Source organism: Salvia splendens, chromosome 8 (genome assembly GCF_004379255.2).
Source record: "Salvia splendens isolate huo1 chromosome 8, SspV2, whole genome shotgun sequence".
Classification (NCBI taxonomy): domain Eukaryota; kingdom Viridiplantae; phylum Streptophyta; class Magnoliopsida; order Lamiales; family Lamiaceae; genus Salvia; species Salvia splendens.
Genome location: NC_056039.1, coordinates 17,159,462 through 17,177,950, shown reverse-complemented (window position 1 = coordinate 17,177,950; position 18,489 = coordinate 17,159,462). Strand labels below are relative to the sequence as shown.

Here is an 18,489-nt window from a genome sequence, read left to right as displayed (position 1 = left end):
GGTTTAAGGTGACAACGGACCTGGATGAAGTGTCCATTAGTTTTAGATTGTTTGCGGCAGAGTTTAGTATGAACTTGATAGAGTGGACATGTCGGATGGGCATGTGTACATTAGAAGAAGCGATCAGTTCTGAGTGGAGAGACAGGGAGAGGGGTATCCCTCGTAGGCACGTGGATTTTGATCAACAGGAGGCCTGGGCTGAACTTACTCACCCCGGCGCTGGAGAATTCGCGTCCACTGTTTCCCGTTCCATCCATTTCAATGATCCAGTTCTGCGACTAATACAGCTCCACCTTGATGCCAACCTGCTGGGCCAATCTAACTCAGCCGTCCGCACTTCAATGACGGAGGTTGTATCTCCTTTGGTGCGCAAGACAGGGACGCAAGCTGCATCTTGGATTTTGGACGGCATATCAGTGCCACTTGATCGCTACGCACCCTGCCAGAAACCTCACTCTTTGCCACATTTTGGGAGCTTTCGTAAGCAACAACCTCATTATCACTGAGGCTGAAGACTTGTCTCCGCTGCCCATGGTGCGGCCACCGGGATTATTCGACATACCTTACTTCGTTAGGACAAATGCGGTCTACATGAGGGTGGGACGTCCGCAATTTTATGCAATGGGTGAGGAAGCCACGGCAGGAGGAAGAGTCGCGTTATTGGAAAGGACGGTTACTGAATTGGCGGAGGAGAACAGCCAGATGAGGGCAGAAATGATCCGATTGGCATCAGTAGTGGAACGGGTGTTGAAGGAATCTGCGGAGCAGAGGATACTGACCCAGAGGCAAGCGTCTATGGAAGTGATCGTGACTAAGTTAGGAGAGGAGAACCGCAAGATACAGACGGAGATGAATAGGATGTTGTCCATGATCGACAATATCCTAGAGGAGGTGAGCCACCAGAGGGCGGCTGAAGCTATGAGAGTAAGGGGCAGTGTAGCCCAGGATACTGGACCAAGCGGCCATGCTGGCCAGGATGTTGAACCACAAGTCCCAGAGACCGTAGTGAAGGAGCAAGAGGAAGAGAAAGCTGAGGTGCCGGCAACTGCCGAGGAGCCGGCAAAGGATGATGAGAACCAAACTGGAATGGAGACAGACCAACCGGAGGACCAACCGATAGAACGACCTGCACCACCTGCCCCACGAAGGAGCAGGAGACTCCGATAGACCCCCCCCTACTGACCAAGTTAGTTTTTCTTTTTAAGTTTCAGTTTTTCTTTTAACTTTTCGTATTGTTGTTATGAGTTGGTTTTTGTTTAGGTAGTATAATTTGTGTTTGTGCGCAAACCCCATCATAACACTTAGCCTATTCCATAGTCTAAGTGTGAGAAGTTAAGGGTTTGTTTCTTTGGAGCATGTTTTCTTTGTTTTCTTTGTTTTGTTTTCTATGTCGCATGCATGTTAGCTCACACTTAGCCCATTGCATGGTCTAAGTGTGAGGAGTTTGTATATATGTGTTTGTGGTTATGTTTTGTTGATCTCTGTATAGGTGATAAAACCTCTCTCACTTAGCCTATTCCATAGTCTAAGTGTGAGAAGTTTTTGTTTTAGTTTTGCTGTTTGTTGTCTGTGTGCCATCGTACTGGCCATTACCTTTTCCACTTCACAGCCTTATCTGAGGGCAGACACTTGTGAAGTGAGAGGGGGGACGTAATGGCCAGTAGGATGTATGTATATATGTGTAGTCTTTGTGTTTGTGCTTTTGTTTTGTTTTGTTAGGTCTAGTTTTATGTTGTGTGTGATTGGGCTTAAAACTCAACCGTCTTGAGCTGAAGGTGAGGGGAATTGAGGGAGATAGGACATGCTGGAAAACCTAAACCATCCCCGTTAGTACCTCCTAGTCAGGATAGATGAGGTGAGTATGAGAGAAAAGCCCATACTTAGAGCCAAACACGAAAGCCCTCTAAAAATGTGAGTTATAAGCCTTAAAGTGGAACCACTTTCCACATATATTGGAAAGAAAAGAGAGGCTGCCACAATTCGCCTAGGGTGAAGTGATCACGGGTAGCAAATACTGAAGGCAGTAGGAACCCCCCCGCCCCCCCCCCCCCCGTTTTAAAAAAAAAAAAAAAAAAAAAAACCCGCCTTTAGAACCCTTTCTTCTTAACCTTTTATATACCCAGATAAACACCCCAGCCGACTGGGACTGTGTAAGGCATGAAACAAATGGAGCTTACTGGCCAGGAAGAAGTGCGGGAAAGCAGAAACCAGCTGGGCGAAAAAGTTAGAAGAAAATCGACCAGGGAGTCATTCCCAGTCCAAAAAAGAGAAGAAGGAATAAGGGTGGCGAAGCCACGAAGGAATGAAAAAAAAACGAAAAAAGAGGGAACCGAGAAAATGAAGAAAATGGTCAGAAAGATTTGACCACAAAAAAAGAGATGAATGAAGGAATAAGGGTGGCGAAGCCACAAGATGCTACTGACCAGTGGAGACCAAAGCCAGAAGCGCCAACTAAAGAAAGCAACTGATCAGAAGCCTAATATACACAGTCCCCCCCGCATAAATAAAAATAGAAATTTTGAACCTTAGAGCCTTAGGAACATCCACCGAAAACATTACAAGCCAACAACCCCGTTACAAGCCTATAAGTCCTTCAGTAGCCGCTCGTGGAATCTAAGTCCGAAGTGATTGTGGTGAGCATAATGAGAGAATGCAGTCCTAACATTCCTGGTGAGGTATGAGTGACTGAGCGAACCTAGTGTTGGGCCGAGAGTGTGGGCGATCTTGACAAACAGATATACTGACTGGAAGAGAAAAGGGGGGGTGGCAGAAGTTCAAGGCTGTCTAAGGCCGGATTGCACCTGATCCAGAGGGGAGGGATGGTTGAAAATATAGCCCGATCTATGTGTTTTCAGTCTTTTATGTGTTTATGTTTCTCTGTGTTTGTTTGTGTTTTTCTTTGCGTCATAGTTTAGAGTCTAAGTTAGGTAGAGTCGGTCAGGGGAGTAACCAGGCTAGAATTCGACTTATTCTTTTCTTTGTTTGTTCTTCACGCTTGAGGACAAGCCTGTGGTAAGTGTGAGCAGTTTGATAAGTCGTATTCTAGGCCTTGGTTACGGGTCGGTATGATGTGCTTAATTGATTATATTTGCAAAACAGTTGTTTAAAGTGTGCAGGTTAAGCATTCTAGCCAGTAGGGAAGTTTCGGAATGTTCAGGTGAAGGAGGCGCCAGCATGATCTCATACTGATCAGTATTCGTGCTAAAACGGCTTGAGATGGAGAAGACGGATAGCTGGGACGGATTACCCACAATTAAGGGCAAAGAAGTCAAATTGCAACGAGGATTTACCCTAAAATCAAGGGTAGCCTCCCTATAAAAGGAAGCCAAATTGGAGAGACACAGAGACATTTCACTCATTCACCACCATCTTTAGGTAGAAAGTTTTCTCGGTAGTTTCAGTCTTTCAGCCGTGTCCCGCTTCTTGCCTCGCCGTAGCCATGATCACTTGACGTTCAGATGTTCCCAGAATTCCAGTCATCGTCCATTCCAGCCAGCAAGATCGTAGTTTAGAGTCTCATCGCCCGGAGTGGCAAAACACTTTTACATTGCTTTCGTAGTTTTAAATTTCTCGATTTCCTTACGTTGGATCTTGTTTGCCTTTGGATATTTTCTGCTTTTGAAGTACTTTGTTGAAGATCTGAACGTGTTTATGCTATGAAGTTGATTTCCGTTTCGTTTATTGTGGTGTTTCTTTATTCCCTTGCCTAGTTAGCTTAGATCTAAAGTTTCTCGGTGTTTAAAGTGCCGAATCTCTCAATTCCGTTTACGTAACTAATTTCTTTAGGATAGATAAACAAGTACTGTTTGATCGGAAAGTAGATCGTTGCATGCAAAGCTTAGTTTTAATTTCTGAATCGTTCTTTCATGTTGACCAGTATGCAGAAGTCCAGTTTCAGTGTTTGATTTCAGATTTGATTTCTTAGTTTTGGATCTGTGTTTGTGAGTTGTTAATCTGAGTTTTCCGTGTTGAATCTGGAATTGTTATCTGAATTTTGGAAGTGTTTGTTGAAGAAGATGATGTCTATTTCAATTGGAGGGGACCACTTACTTTTCGAGATGTTTTTTGCTTTTGTCCTTCACTTTTAGTTAAGCCCTGTCAGCCTAGTCATCAAACTTCCACTACACTCTGAATATTCTGTTTAGCCCAAAATAGAAACACGTACCTTCCAAATATTTTCTGTTACAAAATTGTCTCCCCATTCCACGTACACAGTTACATTCCAAATGTTTTCCTTACCGTCTGACCAGTAGAACACCTCCTTTAAGTTCCAGCCTAGGTAGAAACTCAACCCAAGCGTGGTAGCTAACCAAATCTTCCAATTGTCACCGCGGTAGTTTAAGAACGCACCATCTCTGTGGGATTCGACCCTTACCACCACTATACTGATCAGTAGAAGTGGGTTGAGGAATCTTTGAAACCAAGGTCTAGGTTAGTTAGGATCTCTATCCTGATCAGTAGGATATATCCTTGCTTGAACGACACCTACGCACCTAGGTCCTTTCAGTGGTGAAAAACTCTTTCGCTAATCTGATGGGTATGGTGGGGTCTACATTTTCTAACAGCCAGCCAAAACCTAATGCACGCATGTATGACATGAATGGTTCACGAGCAGCCAACTCGTCTAGAGAGGGGAAGTGGAGTACCTTGCCGCTTTTGATTTGTTCACTACCGTCGTCCTTGTTGTAAGGCATCTTGAAGCTTTTTGGTATTGCAGTGCTTCATGTCCTTCATCAGGTCGTCATCACGGCTAGTACACCAATCTCTCCACTGGGGAATGAATCAGCTCACGGTGGTTCTCAGACAGCTGTTGCTCCTGAAACTCTTCATCCTCGAGCGACACATCGCTCTCCGACTCTGGCTCTTCACTCGAGGCATACTCGTCGTCGCTAATCTCTCGTAGATATGGTGGATCCCTCATCTCAGACTCTCGGATTACCACTCCGGTGTTGGCTGTGCTAGGCTTCTTGCTGCTTTGCTTTGGTTTTACATGGGCTTTCCCCTTCATCTTCCTTTCTTGTAGATATCTTTCCTCATCTGTTTCGTCGTTCGGCTTCTTCTCGGTTGATGTTGAAGGCTTCTTCTGGGTGGTATGCTCGGTCACCAGGGCTGTGATAAACTCCTCTTCTGCTGGTGTGGAGGGTACATCGGTTGGGTCCTCCCTCGGCTTTGTAGGAGTTCCCACCTCCCAGTCAGTAGGGGTAGGTGGCATCACTTCTGTTTCCTTTGGGGTGTTCTCTTGGTTAGCAGCCGATAGGGATTCCTTCTCAGGTTTTGTAGGAGTCGTCCTCTCATCTTCGCTAGAAATCACCACTGCATCAGACGCAATGTTGGCCCCTGCCTTCCTGGCCATTCCCAGCCCTAGGCATCTTTGCGACACACGCTTGGGTTTCTGCCTCTCCGCCTTCGGATCGTCGTTCAGTACCAATTTCCTTTTCATGACCTTAGGTTTAATGAATGTAGGAGCTCTTGCCTTAGGCTCACAGATCGGAACTTAGGGTTCTGTCTCTACTGATTTTCCAATGTCTACCTCTGCTGCTGACAGGGGGGCTACTTCCTTTGGTTCTGTAGTCTGCTCTGTGGTGCTGTTGTCTTCTACTGCCTTCGATGCGAGGTCCAGACCCTCAGCCATCTCTGCAGCATCCTTCATTCTTCTGGTCACTCCATCCAGAATTGACTGGAACTCGTCATCAGTCATTTAAGCCTTGCTTCCTGGTCCTTTCATTTAGATCCGCTTCTCCTCTCTTCTCACCTTTAGTTACGGGCTCCGCGACCGGCGTCTCCTCCGTTTCTCTTTCTCTTCTTCGCTCTCTTTCTCCTTCGCTATCTTTTCCTCCTCAGTTGTCTTTTCCTCCTAGGTCGGCTTTTCAGTTTCGGCGCTTTCCTCCTCTGTTCCTGGATCTTGGTAGGCGGAGGGGGCTAACGTCCAGCGGCTCAATTTAGGGCTTCCTTGGGAATGGTTTTGATGTTTCTGAGGGTGGGTTTCTTTTTTAGAAGGATTGGCGGGTGTATGGGTTGATGAAGGTCGGAGGAATTACAACGGGTGGGGATAAAAATCACCGGTGCTCCGCTGACTGCGCTCGCTACGCCTTCGATTTGATTCATGCCTGCCAACGTTGTTCTGCAGTCCTCATTAGGTTTAATCTGCTTAAGGTACTCCGCTTGAACGTCGAGGGAAACCATTGGTGCCGTCGGTGGGTTCTACGTCTACGGTGGTGGTTGTGGAACCGTCGGATGTGCTCCCGCCAGTAGTTGGACTTCCGGCTGTTCTTCCCTGAGGGGTGATGGGGGTTTTGCTGAGGCTTGAGTTTGGGTTGGTTTCTTTCTTCCCATGGCTGGAATTTGTGGTTGGTTTTTGGTTTTCTGGTGGTAAGATGAGAGTTTTTGTTATCGGCGATGGGGGTTGTATTTTAGGGGAGAGAATGCAGGTAAGGGATTGTAAAAGTAAAGGGAATAGGCGGTCAGGGGGTTAATATAGTGGTAAAGGTAGTTGAGGGGTTCGACCGGTGGTAGGCAGTTTCCAGGTCGCGACTCTGCGGTTTCACCTCGCTGCCTCACGCGCCCTCCCAACCGCAACCTACGCCTGCAAAGTTGTACCCAAGGACACCCAATTCAAATACTCCCCTAATTCAAATTTCCCCCTCAATTTTCTAAGTATGGAAACAAAATAAAAGGGACGCTTAAATATATTTTCGGAGTTGCACCAAATTGGAAGCTGTCTTGGTCAGTACGCACTCCGAATAAAATTTAAGTTCTGAAAAATATTTTTGGATTTTCAAAGTTGGTTACCCACTTAACATTAAATTTTAAAACTACCAAATATTTACAATATTTACACTCCTTTAGGCAATTTGAAATTCTACCTGGTTAGTAAAAAAACTGACCAGGTGGAATTCCAAATTCCTATCCTACTGATCCTTAGGCGACATCAAGGTGTGCGCGTAGTAGAATTTCTTCGACTACACACATCTCAGTGTTGTCCCTAAACACCTTCAGCCTATCTCCATTTACGATAAAAGGTTCGGAGTTAGGGGCACTCTCTGAAATTTCCACTGCTCCATTAGAACGAAGTGCGGTTATGATGTATGGTCCTGCCCATTTTAACTTTGGTCCTCAGATTTTTGGTCCTCAGATTTTTGGTCGTGCCATAATTTTGTCCTCAGATTTTTGTCATGCCATAATTTTGTTCTTTCCTTGTACCACATGGCTGAATCAAACGATTCCAATCTGAGTTCGTCCAACTTCTGTAGCTGCAGCTTCCTTTCCTCCTTACAGGCTCTTGCATCCATGTTAACTTGCTGCACTGCCTAGTATACTCGGTGTTCAATCCCCACTGGTAAATTACACGTCTTCCCGAAAACGATGCGGTAAGGGGACATTCTTATTGGCGTCTTGTTGGCCGTCCTGTAAGCCCATAGAGCATCCTCCAACCTTGCGCTCCAGTCATTCCTAGAAGAGTTGACTGTTTTTTCCAGGATGCTCTTTATCTCTCTGTTAGAGATCTCAGCTTGACCGTTGCTTTGCGGGTGATAGGGGCTAGACAATATGTGATGAACTCCGTATCTCTTCATTAATGCTTCGATGGTACGATTACAAAAGTGGGTTTCTTGATCAGATATGATCGCCCTTGGCACTCCGAACCGGCTGAATATATTACTCCTTAAAAACTTGGCAACCTCCCTTGCTTCACATGTGCTTGTTGCCTTGGCCTCGATCCACTTAGAGACATAATCAACTGTTACCAGAATATATGAGTTCCCGTATGATGAGGGAAAAGGACCCATGAAGTCCATACCCCAGATGTCGAACACTCCTCAAACAATGACCGGAACTTGTGGCATTTCATCTCGTGCAAAGATCCCACCGTTCAGTTGACAACGGTTGTAGTTTTTGCCGAACTCGTATGCGTCTCTGTTTAGCGTCGGCCATTAGAACCCACTGTCAAGGACCTTCCTTGCAGTCTTCCTGGGTCTGAAATGCCCTCCACATGCCAAGGAGTGGCAATGTGTCAATACCTCTCTCTGCTCCCAGTCAGGGAAGCACCTTCTTATCACTTGATCGGCTCCTGCCTTCCACGAGTATGGATCGTCCCAAAAATAGTATTTCGCTTCACTTCTGATTTTCAACTTCTGAGCCTTTGTAATGTTAGACGCATTCGGGAGTTCCCCTGTTACTAGGTAGTTCGCCAGGTCGGCAAACCATGGTTCATGCCCAACTTTTTCCTTTCCATTGGCCGTCACGTCCTAGCCAGTAAGCTTCATAACTTCTTCCCTGTCGATTCCTCTGGTGGAGAAAACCACTTCACATAGGTTTTCCTCCGGAAATGTGTCCTGCACATCTTTGCTGCTCTCTTCTTGCACGATTCTACTTAGATGATATGCTACCTTGTTTTCAACTCATCGCTTACCTTCCACATCCCAATCAAACTCTTGCTGGAGAAGTACCCATCTGATCAGTCGGGCTTCGATTCCTTCTTGCCAATCTGATACTTAATAGCTACATGGTCAGTATAGATGATTACCTTGGACCCCAATAAGTACTATCGGAATTTCTCGAATGAATACACCACGACTAACATTTCTTTCTCGGTGTTATCGTAGTTCCGCTGGGCTTGATTTAGGGTTTTCGATGCGTAGAATATCACGTAGCTTTTTCCCTCAATCTTCTGACACAAAACGGCTCCCACTGCATAGTCACTGGCGTCGCACATCCCCTCGAAGGGGTGATCCCAGCCAGGTGCCCGGATGATTGGAGCGGTTATCAGCTTTTCCTTGAGGAGGTTGAAAGCAGCTTCACAATGCTCGTCAAAGACAAAATCCACTTCATTTTGTAGGAATCCAGTAAGAGGTTGGGCGATTTTGGTGAAATCCTTAATGAACCTTCGATAAAAACCTGCATGCCCCAAAAAACCTCTTATCTCCTTCTAGTTAGTAGGGAATGGTAGCTTGGATATGACTTCGACCTTGGCTTGATCGACTTGGATTCCTCTTTCTGACACCACGTAACCTAACACGATGCCCTCTGTAACCATGAAATGACATTTTTTGAAATTTAGGACCAGGTTTGTCACGACCACATCTTCCTAGTGATAGTGAGCATAGATATATCGTGACTAAAATAAGTCTTATGGTCAAAGAGATAAGCATAGATGAAAGTCAAGTTCAAACATTAGTTTCGAAAAGCGAAAGTGATACATTGCAAAATGAAAATCAGAGTAAGTTATCTAGGTTTATAAGCTCCTAGAACAGAATTCCTAATGCAGCGAAAGAGACCAAGATAAAGTAGTATGTCTGAAGACACACTACTTTTGGCTACCTAATGCTACTTATTAATACCATTTCCCAACACCTTCGCCTTCCCGTTCACGTTCAATCTGTACGTTACAAAAAAAAACATGCAGGGCTGAGTATTTAATATACTCAGTGGACATAGTGCCAAAATAACATAAGTTTCATTTAAGTTTTGTCATGCCACAGTTGAGTAAACACGGGGTTTTATTTGAGAATGCCTGAGTCACTAAAATCCCTTTTATTTCATAAAATTAATTGTGCAATCACATAACATAGACACCATATCTGAAACGTATATGAACCGGGAATGTGGCTACATTCCACGACGGTCACTGGACCGGCCAACTCGAAAGTTAGCTCACGATCCCCATATGTGTACACTAGTTCGAGTAGGGTTTGCGGCCCTACTGGGACCCGAATTTGATTTAACATAATTAGCATAGCCAAGCAGATAGGTATTCGTAAAAGCAAAACATGGCATGACAAACATGTATAGAAAATTTCACATATTCATGCTAAAAGTCACATTTTGAAAAAAATGCCCACCTCAAAGCTATTTCCCTTAGTCGAAAAGTCCCTCGATTTGGTCTTAAACGACGTGCGAAGATGCCCCTTTAGAAAATAAGAATAGTACTTAATTAGACATAAGAAGTTAAGAAACTTAACGTGAATGATCTTTCAAATTCTTTTGCTTAATTTCTAGAAAAGTCATTGAGCATTAATCGAATCGTGTGGTTTAATCTTATGCGGCGGTTTACCAATTATTCATTTAACAAAGAGGGAGTGTTACCTTCTATGCAACTTATTCGAGCACTAAAACAAAATCCGGGAATTAAATTTATCATGGCGGAAAAAAATTTAGCAAACCATTACTTATCCTCAATTATTCGATCGACTTATTAGGAGAGCTCATAAATTACATAGGCAACTTGTTCATTTAACTTATTCATTTAGCCCAACAAAAGAATAACTATTCCAATCCTTTCTTTAACACTTTTACGCCCAAGCTCCTAATTTAGAGGAGTGGCCCAACTCATCTAATTATTGAGATGACCCAAAAATAAATTAAAAGGAAGCCACCATTTATTTTATTCAAACCCAAATTTTCCAACACTCCATCGGTCTCTCTCTCCTCTCATTTTCAAAATCCCCAAATTCATCTTCAATTAGAGAAAACCCTAAATTGGAAGGAAATCAGCGGCGCCCCCTTTCCTCTCCCAGTCCATCTCGCTTTTCTCCGCCGTTCCATCAGGGTCGTCGGGCACCGCCGGCGTTTTCTTCTTCTTTACGGCGGAGTCACGGTGGGCTCTCGCATCCTTCGGCAAAGTCACCGATAGGGAGAAGGCGTCGCCTTTTTCCTCCACAGCGTCGCTCCTTGGTGAATAGCCATCACCCGCGGCAGCGTGTACCCCCCTCCCCTTCGGCGACACTCAGCTCCTCTGCCACCGGGTATGATGCACAGGTAGTAGCCTCGCCGCCCCCCTCCGTCGCCTCGCCGTTTGTGAAAACTGCTCCAGCTCGCCCTCCGCCGCTGTTGGCTGCCCGTAGCACGGGTGGAAGCTGCTGCTATCCTGTGGAGTCCGCGCGGCTGCCTTCGCGATGGCTCGTCGGAGCAGCCTTTCGGCTTTAAAGCTAAGTCCTCTATCTTACCCAATTAATAGATTATGATTGATATTCTTAAATTTTTAGGGAGCTGAGCATGTGGCAGATTTACAACTGAACCTAGGCTTAGAGTTATGCATTAATTTTGCTGGCTGAGGGGTTTAACCTTTCTTGAAGGAAACTTGTTATGACATGAGGGTTTCTATTTTGTGAGTACTACATATGCTACCAATCTTGGTGTAGAGGCATTAACTTGTTGCTTCTATTTCTAGTGCTTCTACATGATGACATGAGAAAATGGTATTTAGACTTGGGATGGAGAGAAAGTGTTACCTGTTGAGAGGCAGTGAAAAAGGGAAGATGAACTCTCTTGTTGCTACTTACTCTCAACTCTCACTGAAATTTGCTGGATTTTCGATGTGTGGGAGGGAAAAAAATTGATGCATATGATGGGGTTTTTTTTATAGGCAAAACTTGGTGTACTTGGTGCAATAAAAGAGGCTGATATTTTAGTTGTCCTCATGCTGCAGTATATCCCCTTATTTGGTCCACGTTGTAGCACTTTAACTTAAGACTTTTGGTGTTATTTGTAGTACTAAGTACTTGACCATTAACTTCATCTTGTTCCCATATGATCACCTAGTAATTAGCTATTAACTTCCATTGTTTGCTTGTGGCTGGTAAGAAAACAGGTTCTTCCAGGGGTGTAAGGTTTTGCAAGGTTTGACTTGCTCTCTTTGGTGAGTCCTTGGTCTCCTATGGATAAAAGAGGGTGTCTCATTTCCTTGCTTTGTGTGAAGTTGAGTTTGGCACCTTACAAGTCATTTTTATTGCCTTTGTTTGTTTGTGCAGCTCTCGGTTGGGTGGGGGAAAGGGCTGGAGATTATCTGCCATTTCAGGCAAGCCTTGAGTTCACTCTTGAATGGTATGGTTGTCCTATTCCCTAAACTCCTCTCCTACTTGGCAGGTTTTGGTTGTTAGTACATTAGGATTTAGTTTGCTTTGTTTGAATTTTGTAGGTGGGAAGGGGACCTGGGGCTGCCATGTTGATGTCCGAGACATGGGCTCGCTGCCTTCGGCCTGACGGGCTGATCGGACATGGGCTGTGGGGTCTCGAGGGTTGGGCTAGTGAAAACGAGGCCCAACATGCATTTTTTTGTAATAGCATTCATGATTCATTTTTTTCTCAACTCATAAACCCACATATTTTAATTATGTAAGCTAATGTAGGTTGAGATGAATACATCCCTATATATATATATATATATATATATATATATATATAGTTGTGATCATATGATAACCCCTAAATCACGTAATAACCCTATAACCAAATCTGAACAACACATTTTCTAATCTTATGGTTGAGATTCAAACTTAGATTTACTTCATAAAAAAAGCGCGGGGTAAATATGTCATTTCCTTCATTTAATTTCTGAATTTCGCCAAATATCACGTAAAATGATAGAATGATATATGTTAGGTTTATTACATAGAATGATAGTTTTGCCGGATAGAATGATACTCTGAGTTGATAAAATGATACTGTCATTTCCCTCATTTAATTTCTGAATTTCGCCAAATATCACGTAAAATGATAAAATGATATATGTTAGGTTTATTGCATAGAATGATAATTTTGCCGGATAGAATGATACTCTGAGTTGATAAAATGATACTTTTTGACTGACTGATAAAATTATATATGTTAGGTTTATTGCATAGAATGATAGTTTTGCCGGATATAATGATACTATGAGTTGATAAAATGATACTTTTGACTGACTGATAAAATAATAAAATGATATATGTTAGATTTATTGCATAGAATGATAGTTTTGTCGGATAGAATGATACTCTGAGTTGATAAAATGATACTTTTGACTGATTGATAAAATGATATATGTTAGGTTTATTGCATAGAATGATAGTTTTGCCGGATAGAATGATACTCTGAGTTGATAAAATGATACTCTGGGTTGATAAAATGATACTTTTGACTGATAAATTGATAAAATGATATATGTTAGGTTTATTGCATAGAATGATAGTTTTGCCGGATAGAATGATACTCTGAGTTGATAAAATGATACTTTTGACTGATAAAATGATATTTAAATAAGATTTTACGTATTTAAATGAGCAAAATTTGTATATCATGGGAAATAAGATTTTACGTATAACTGAACATCATACATACGTGTAACTGAACCTTATACATCTGTATATCATGGGAAATAAGATTTTACGTATTTAAATGAGCGAAATTTGGATACGTAAATTTTATCATGGGCGAAATTCAGAAATTAAATAAGCGAAATGACATATTTACCCTCTGCGCCTTTTTTATGAAGGAAAGCTAAGTTTGAATCTAGACCACGTGATTTTAAAAATGTGTAGTCCAGATTTAGTTATAGGATTATTACGGAAATTGGGGTTATCATTATAATGCACCCCTATATATATATATATATAGAGTCCCATTATTCACAAATCCACTCTTAAAGACCGAAACACCGAACCATACCAAATTAGGGTTTTTTGATTTAGTTTTTTATGGATGAGAGGCACAAATTTATAATTTATTTTCACCTTCATCACGAGCCTATTTTAATTCATCCGAAGGTAAATAAGTCATACAAACATGTTACAAAGATTTAAATTCATTCCAGTAGGTTTTTACTTCATTCCAGTAGGTTTTTACTTCATTCCAGTAGGATTATTACTTCATTCCAGTATGTAAATGCGGTTTCGCCGTCACGTGTCGTTCTTTCTCTCTACAATATCTATCACCACCGCCACAACGCTTATATGATGTAATAAACACATGGAATGATGTAATAAATTATTGGAATGAAGTATGTGAAGTCCTACTGGAATGAAGTAAAAACCTTATCCAATGAAGTAATAACGTTTCTGAATGAAGTAATAAACGCACTTGAATAAATTGCATTTTTTAATGTAAATAAAGTAAAAACTCAGGTCAATGAATTCAAATGAAACATATGTTGAATCATTTCAAAACCTACTGGAAGAAAGTAAAAACATGTTGTAGTTTCAAGGTATTACGTACGGAATGAAGTAATAAATCTATACAATGAAGTAAAATGGGCTTGTAATGAAGACCGAAAAATTTACACAGCAGCACATCTCATCAAAAAAACTAGATCTAATGGCCCAGATTTGGTCTCTAGTTCGGTCTTTAAAATTGGTTCGACATTGATCACAACCCTATATATATATATATATATATATAGAGAGAGAGAGAGAGAGAGAGGAGCGTTATTCTCCTATTCATCCCTTAGATCCTTTATTCTTCTTAATATGGGCCGTTAGATCTCATTCATCAACTGTCCAGATGATTTGCATTATTACACTATAATGGTGCGTTATTAGTCGGTGTGCATTATTCAACTGAAAATCTGCATTATTACGCTATAATGGTGCATTATTAGTCGGTGTGCATTATTCAACTGAAAATCTGCATTATTAAATAACACGTGGCATCAATCTAACCGTCGGATGACAAAATCGGTGGGGCTGAGATCAAGAAGGAAAAAGGAGGAAATATGCAAAAAGGAAATGAATACATCCATATATATATATATATATATATATATATATATATATATATATATTCGAACACTTTGTTCGGGAGAGACATCTTCGTATTCTTTCACCATGTTCGTTATATTTCATAACCGTTCATTTGATTGTTTTCGTGTGTTCGTTTGTCACATTAACTTTTGTTATGCGAACTAACAACATTAAGCATTATTAAAGAGGTGGTGAGTTACATTTAATTCCATGAAGCAAGAGAGTGACGTTTCTCTAGTTTACATTTAAACATCAAAGGGAAAAAGATAGTAAAAGAAGTGGGTATTACAAGGTTCCTTGCTTGGCATCTCTCCAGAACTACGTCTAAGTTGCGTAGACAGGTGTCAAAAGAATCTTCGTAGACTGTGAAGTCGTCCATGAAGATTTCTATGCAATCTTCGATCAAATCGGAAAAAATGCTCATCATGCATCGCTGGAGCGTTACACAGACCGAACGACATACGCTTATATGCATAGGTTCCAAAAGGGCCGGTAAACGTAAACGTGGTCTTATCCTGATATTCAGGATCTACGTAGATCTGAAAGTTTCCGTCGTACCTGTCCAAAAAATAGAAATATTGCCTCCCAACTAACCGCTCCAACATCTGGTCGATGAACGACAGGGGGAAATGGTCCTTCCTGGTGGCAGCGTCCAGCTTGCGATAGTCGATACACATCCGCCAACCAGTAACTAAACGGGTGGGTACCAGCTCGTTCTTGTTGTTCTTCAACACCTAGATTCCTGACTTCTTAGGGAGCATATGGACTGGACTGACCCACTCGCTCTCAGGCACTGAGTAGATAATCCCCAATGACAACAACTACAAGACTTCCTTTAAAACCTCTTCCCGCATATTCGGATTCAACTTCGGATGTGGCTCCTGAATTGCTTTAGCTCCTTCCTCCAACCTGATATGGTGCATACATACATCTGGACTTATTCCTACTATGTCTTTCAGACTTCATCCGATCTTGTTCTTGCTCAGCACAGCCAATAGTCTTGTCTCCTGCTCCTCTGTCAGCTTGCTATTGATAATTACTGGGAGTGAATTTTCCTCCCCTAGGTAGGCGTACTTCAGATAGGCTGGTAGCTTCTTCAATTCAAATTTTGGGAGAGTGTATCCTCCGGCAAGGGGTTTCTCCCTGATTCGTCCTCTTTCTTTGTTTCTAGCTCACCAGTACCTTCTGTACTAGCTGGTAGCTTAGCACTTTTGGTTCCCGCGAATTTTGGCTTCAGACAGAACTCCTTAATAGCTTCCTCAACTTCCTCGTCAGTAAGCTCCTGACTGTTGATCAATTCACACCATGCAGCGGCGTCCACGTCTACCTGCTCATACACATCTAAGGCCTGAAATTTTTCCTGTAATAACTTAGCCTCAAGATATTCTTGGACTAGGGGGTCAATTACATCAACATAGCAAAGATTCTCAAAATCAATGGGTTTCCTCATGGCTTCATCAATATTGAACGTGAATTTTTCACCATGAAAGTCTATGCATATTGTTCCCTCAGCCATGTCTACAATCGTTTTTGTTGTTCTCAAGGAAGGTCTTCCTAGAAGTATCCCACTAGACTCCCTAGCCTCAGGTTCACTCATTTTGATCACGTAAAAATCAGCAGGGTACAGAAAATCATGCACCTTACTAACAGATTCTCTAAGACACCTTCAGGATTAATGCATGACATATCAGCCAGTTGAATTAAGACCCTAGTGCTTGTTAACCTTACTCCCTTCAAACGATTGTATATTGACAAAGGCATGACATTTGTGGATGCTCCCAGGTCGCACATTGCATGGTCAATTTTTACATTTTCAATGGTTATGGGTAAAGTGAACATACCTGAGTCGGCTCTCTTGGGTGGGAGCTTCTCCTGGACGGTAGTTGACGCTATTCCTTCCACCACGATTTTTTCGTCCTCCTTAGCCTTTCCTGCTATGAAATATTTGATGAATTTCCCCAATGGGGGCAGCTTCATAGCTTTGAGGAACGGTATGGTGACATCCATTTTCCCAAATATGGACAAATAATCCACGGGGTCCTCCTTTCTTTTTGTTACAAAGCGATATGGAATCTCGGTGATCTCTTAAGAAATTATCCCCTTCCGCTCAGGTTAGGGATTCAGTAACTGACCAGGTTTTGTTATGGCCATTCCTCCCAGACAGTTGGTCTCCTTCCTTTTCACTCTCACACGACTTCTTTCCAACTCGGACTGGTTCCATCACTTGAGGGTTTTGCCCTCCTACCCCCTTTCTCCAGACTTCATCTCCACATCAATCGGACTTTTTTTCTTGAGGCGAAAATCCCTTCGAACCATCTCTTGCACTCGGCTCTCCTAAAGACCTCTTCATCTCAGGTCCCTTATATGATGTGCCGGATTGCAGCGTAATCTTGCACATGTTCACCTTCCACGATATATGGACTGTTGATGGAAGTGTCCCTGAGTTCCCTTTCATCTCACTCATGTAATTCGCCAGCTGGGATTGTTGCTTGTTCATCATATCCATATTAGCCTTGTTTTCCTTTTGAGCACTCTGCATCTCTTGCACTGCTTCGTTGTTGGACTGCAACTCATTCCTCATGTTTTGCTGTGAGGAAAGTAGCTCCCCCATCATGTCCTCGATTGACCTTCGGGGCTTGTTGAGGTTCTGGTACTGGTTGGGTCCTGGCTGGTGGTAAGAGTTATACTGGCTATTAGGATTTTGCTTGTAATTTAGGTTATTTGAGTGGTAGGTAGGGTGGGGTTGATTTGGGTTAGGTGGGTAGTAATTGTACTAGTTAGAATGGTTCTGGTTGTCTTGGTGGTAATGGTGCGAAGGTTGGGGATTTTGGTTCTGATGGTTTTGATAGTTCCTCTGATGGGATGGTACATACGGGGAACTCGAGTTTGGATTCTACGGGGGTTGACTTGAGTTTTGTGGCTGCTGGTTCCGTCCTGGCCAATTGGATTGATGGTCTGGGTTTGCAGGTCCACGGTAGGGGTTCTGATTTTGTGGGGGGTTATATTGGTTCTGACTCTGGTTTTGGTTTTGGTTTCCATCTCCCCATCAAAAATTTGGATGCTCCCCCCATGGTGCGTCTCGCTGCTTCCCTTGGTTCCAACTCCCATTAGGATTTCACTGCCCAGTTGCATTGACTTGTGCCATGTTGTCCAGATCCTCAGGTTGATTATAGGTAGGATTCTAGCCTCTTGGCTCGGCAACTTACCGGTTCTCAGTTGGGGAAGGTAGTGCTTCTCTATTGTTGTTAAGAGCGCCTTCTCCAGCTTATCCATGCGCGTTCCAACTTATCCTCCTTCTCGGCCGATGAAGCGCTCGCCACTCCCTTTCTGCTGTAGCTGTCTCTTGAGCTATCGTAAGCCCTTTTTGCACTTAAAAGCTTTCCCAAGACTTCCTTGGCCTTACTGACTCTCAACTGAGGGAAACCTCATCCGGCTGATGAGTTCGCCAGATCTTTGGTCTCCTTGTTCATTCCCTCATAGAAGGTGTTATAGATCTCCACCTCCGACATGCGATGATTAGGACATGCGTCCAAGAGACTTATGTATCGCGCCCAATAGTCTCTCTGGGACTCATCATAGTCTTGCTTGACGCACGATATCTCCTTTTTCAGCATACTCGTCTTGGTTGATGGAAAGAATTGATCCAGGAAGGTTAACTTGAAGTAGTTCTGATGGAGTTAGGTGGTAGACTCCATCGGCATGTGTATTAAGTGACCCGATCTCCGGATCATCTTCCATGTTTTCGGCCATCCTTGTTGGGCTTCCTTCTAACTTAAATGGTGATACTGGCTCCGCTTCCTCTATGGTATCCTTGTCCTCGTCGCTACTCGTGCCTAGGTCAGACAGGGCTGTCGACAGGCCAGAATGAGTGGTAACAAGTATCGATCCTCGTGGGAGTATTTTCGGCCTCCACTGCTCAAAAGTTGAGCTCCTTCTCATAAACTAGAAAAAAAGTAAAAATTATGAACAATATATACACCAAAGTATCACACACAAAAGC

General features: G+C 42.9%; 1 long non-coding RNA gene across 1 annotated transcript; it reads left to right on the top strand.

The window, feature by feature from the left end:
- The first annotated feature begins 10,398 nt into the window (after positions 1–10,398).
- Positions 10,399–12,133, top strand: LOC121745252. Its single transcript, XR_006038794.1, has 3 exons — positions 10,399–11,632; positions 11,745–11,817; positions 11,912–12,133. It is a non-coding gene; the product is annotated as an uncharacterized LOC121745252 (long non-coding RNA).
- Positions 12,134–18,489: the final 6,356 nt, after the last annotated feature.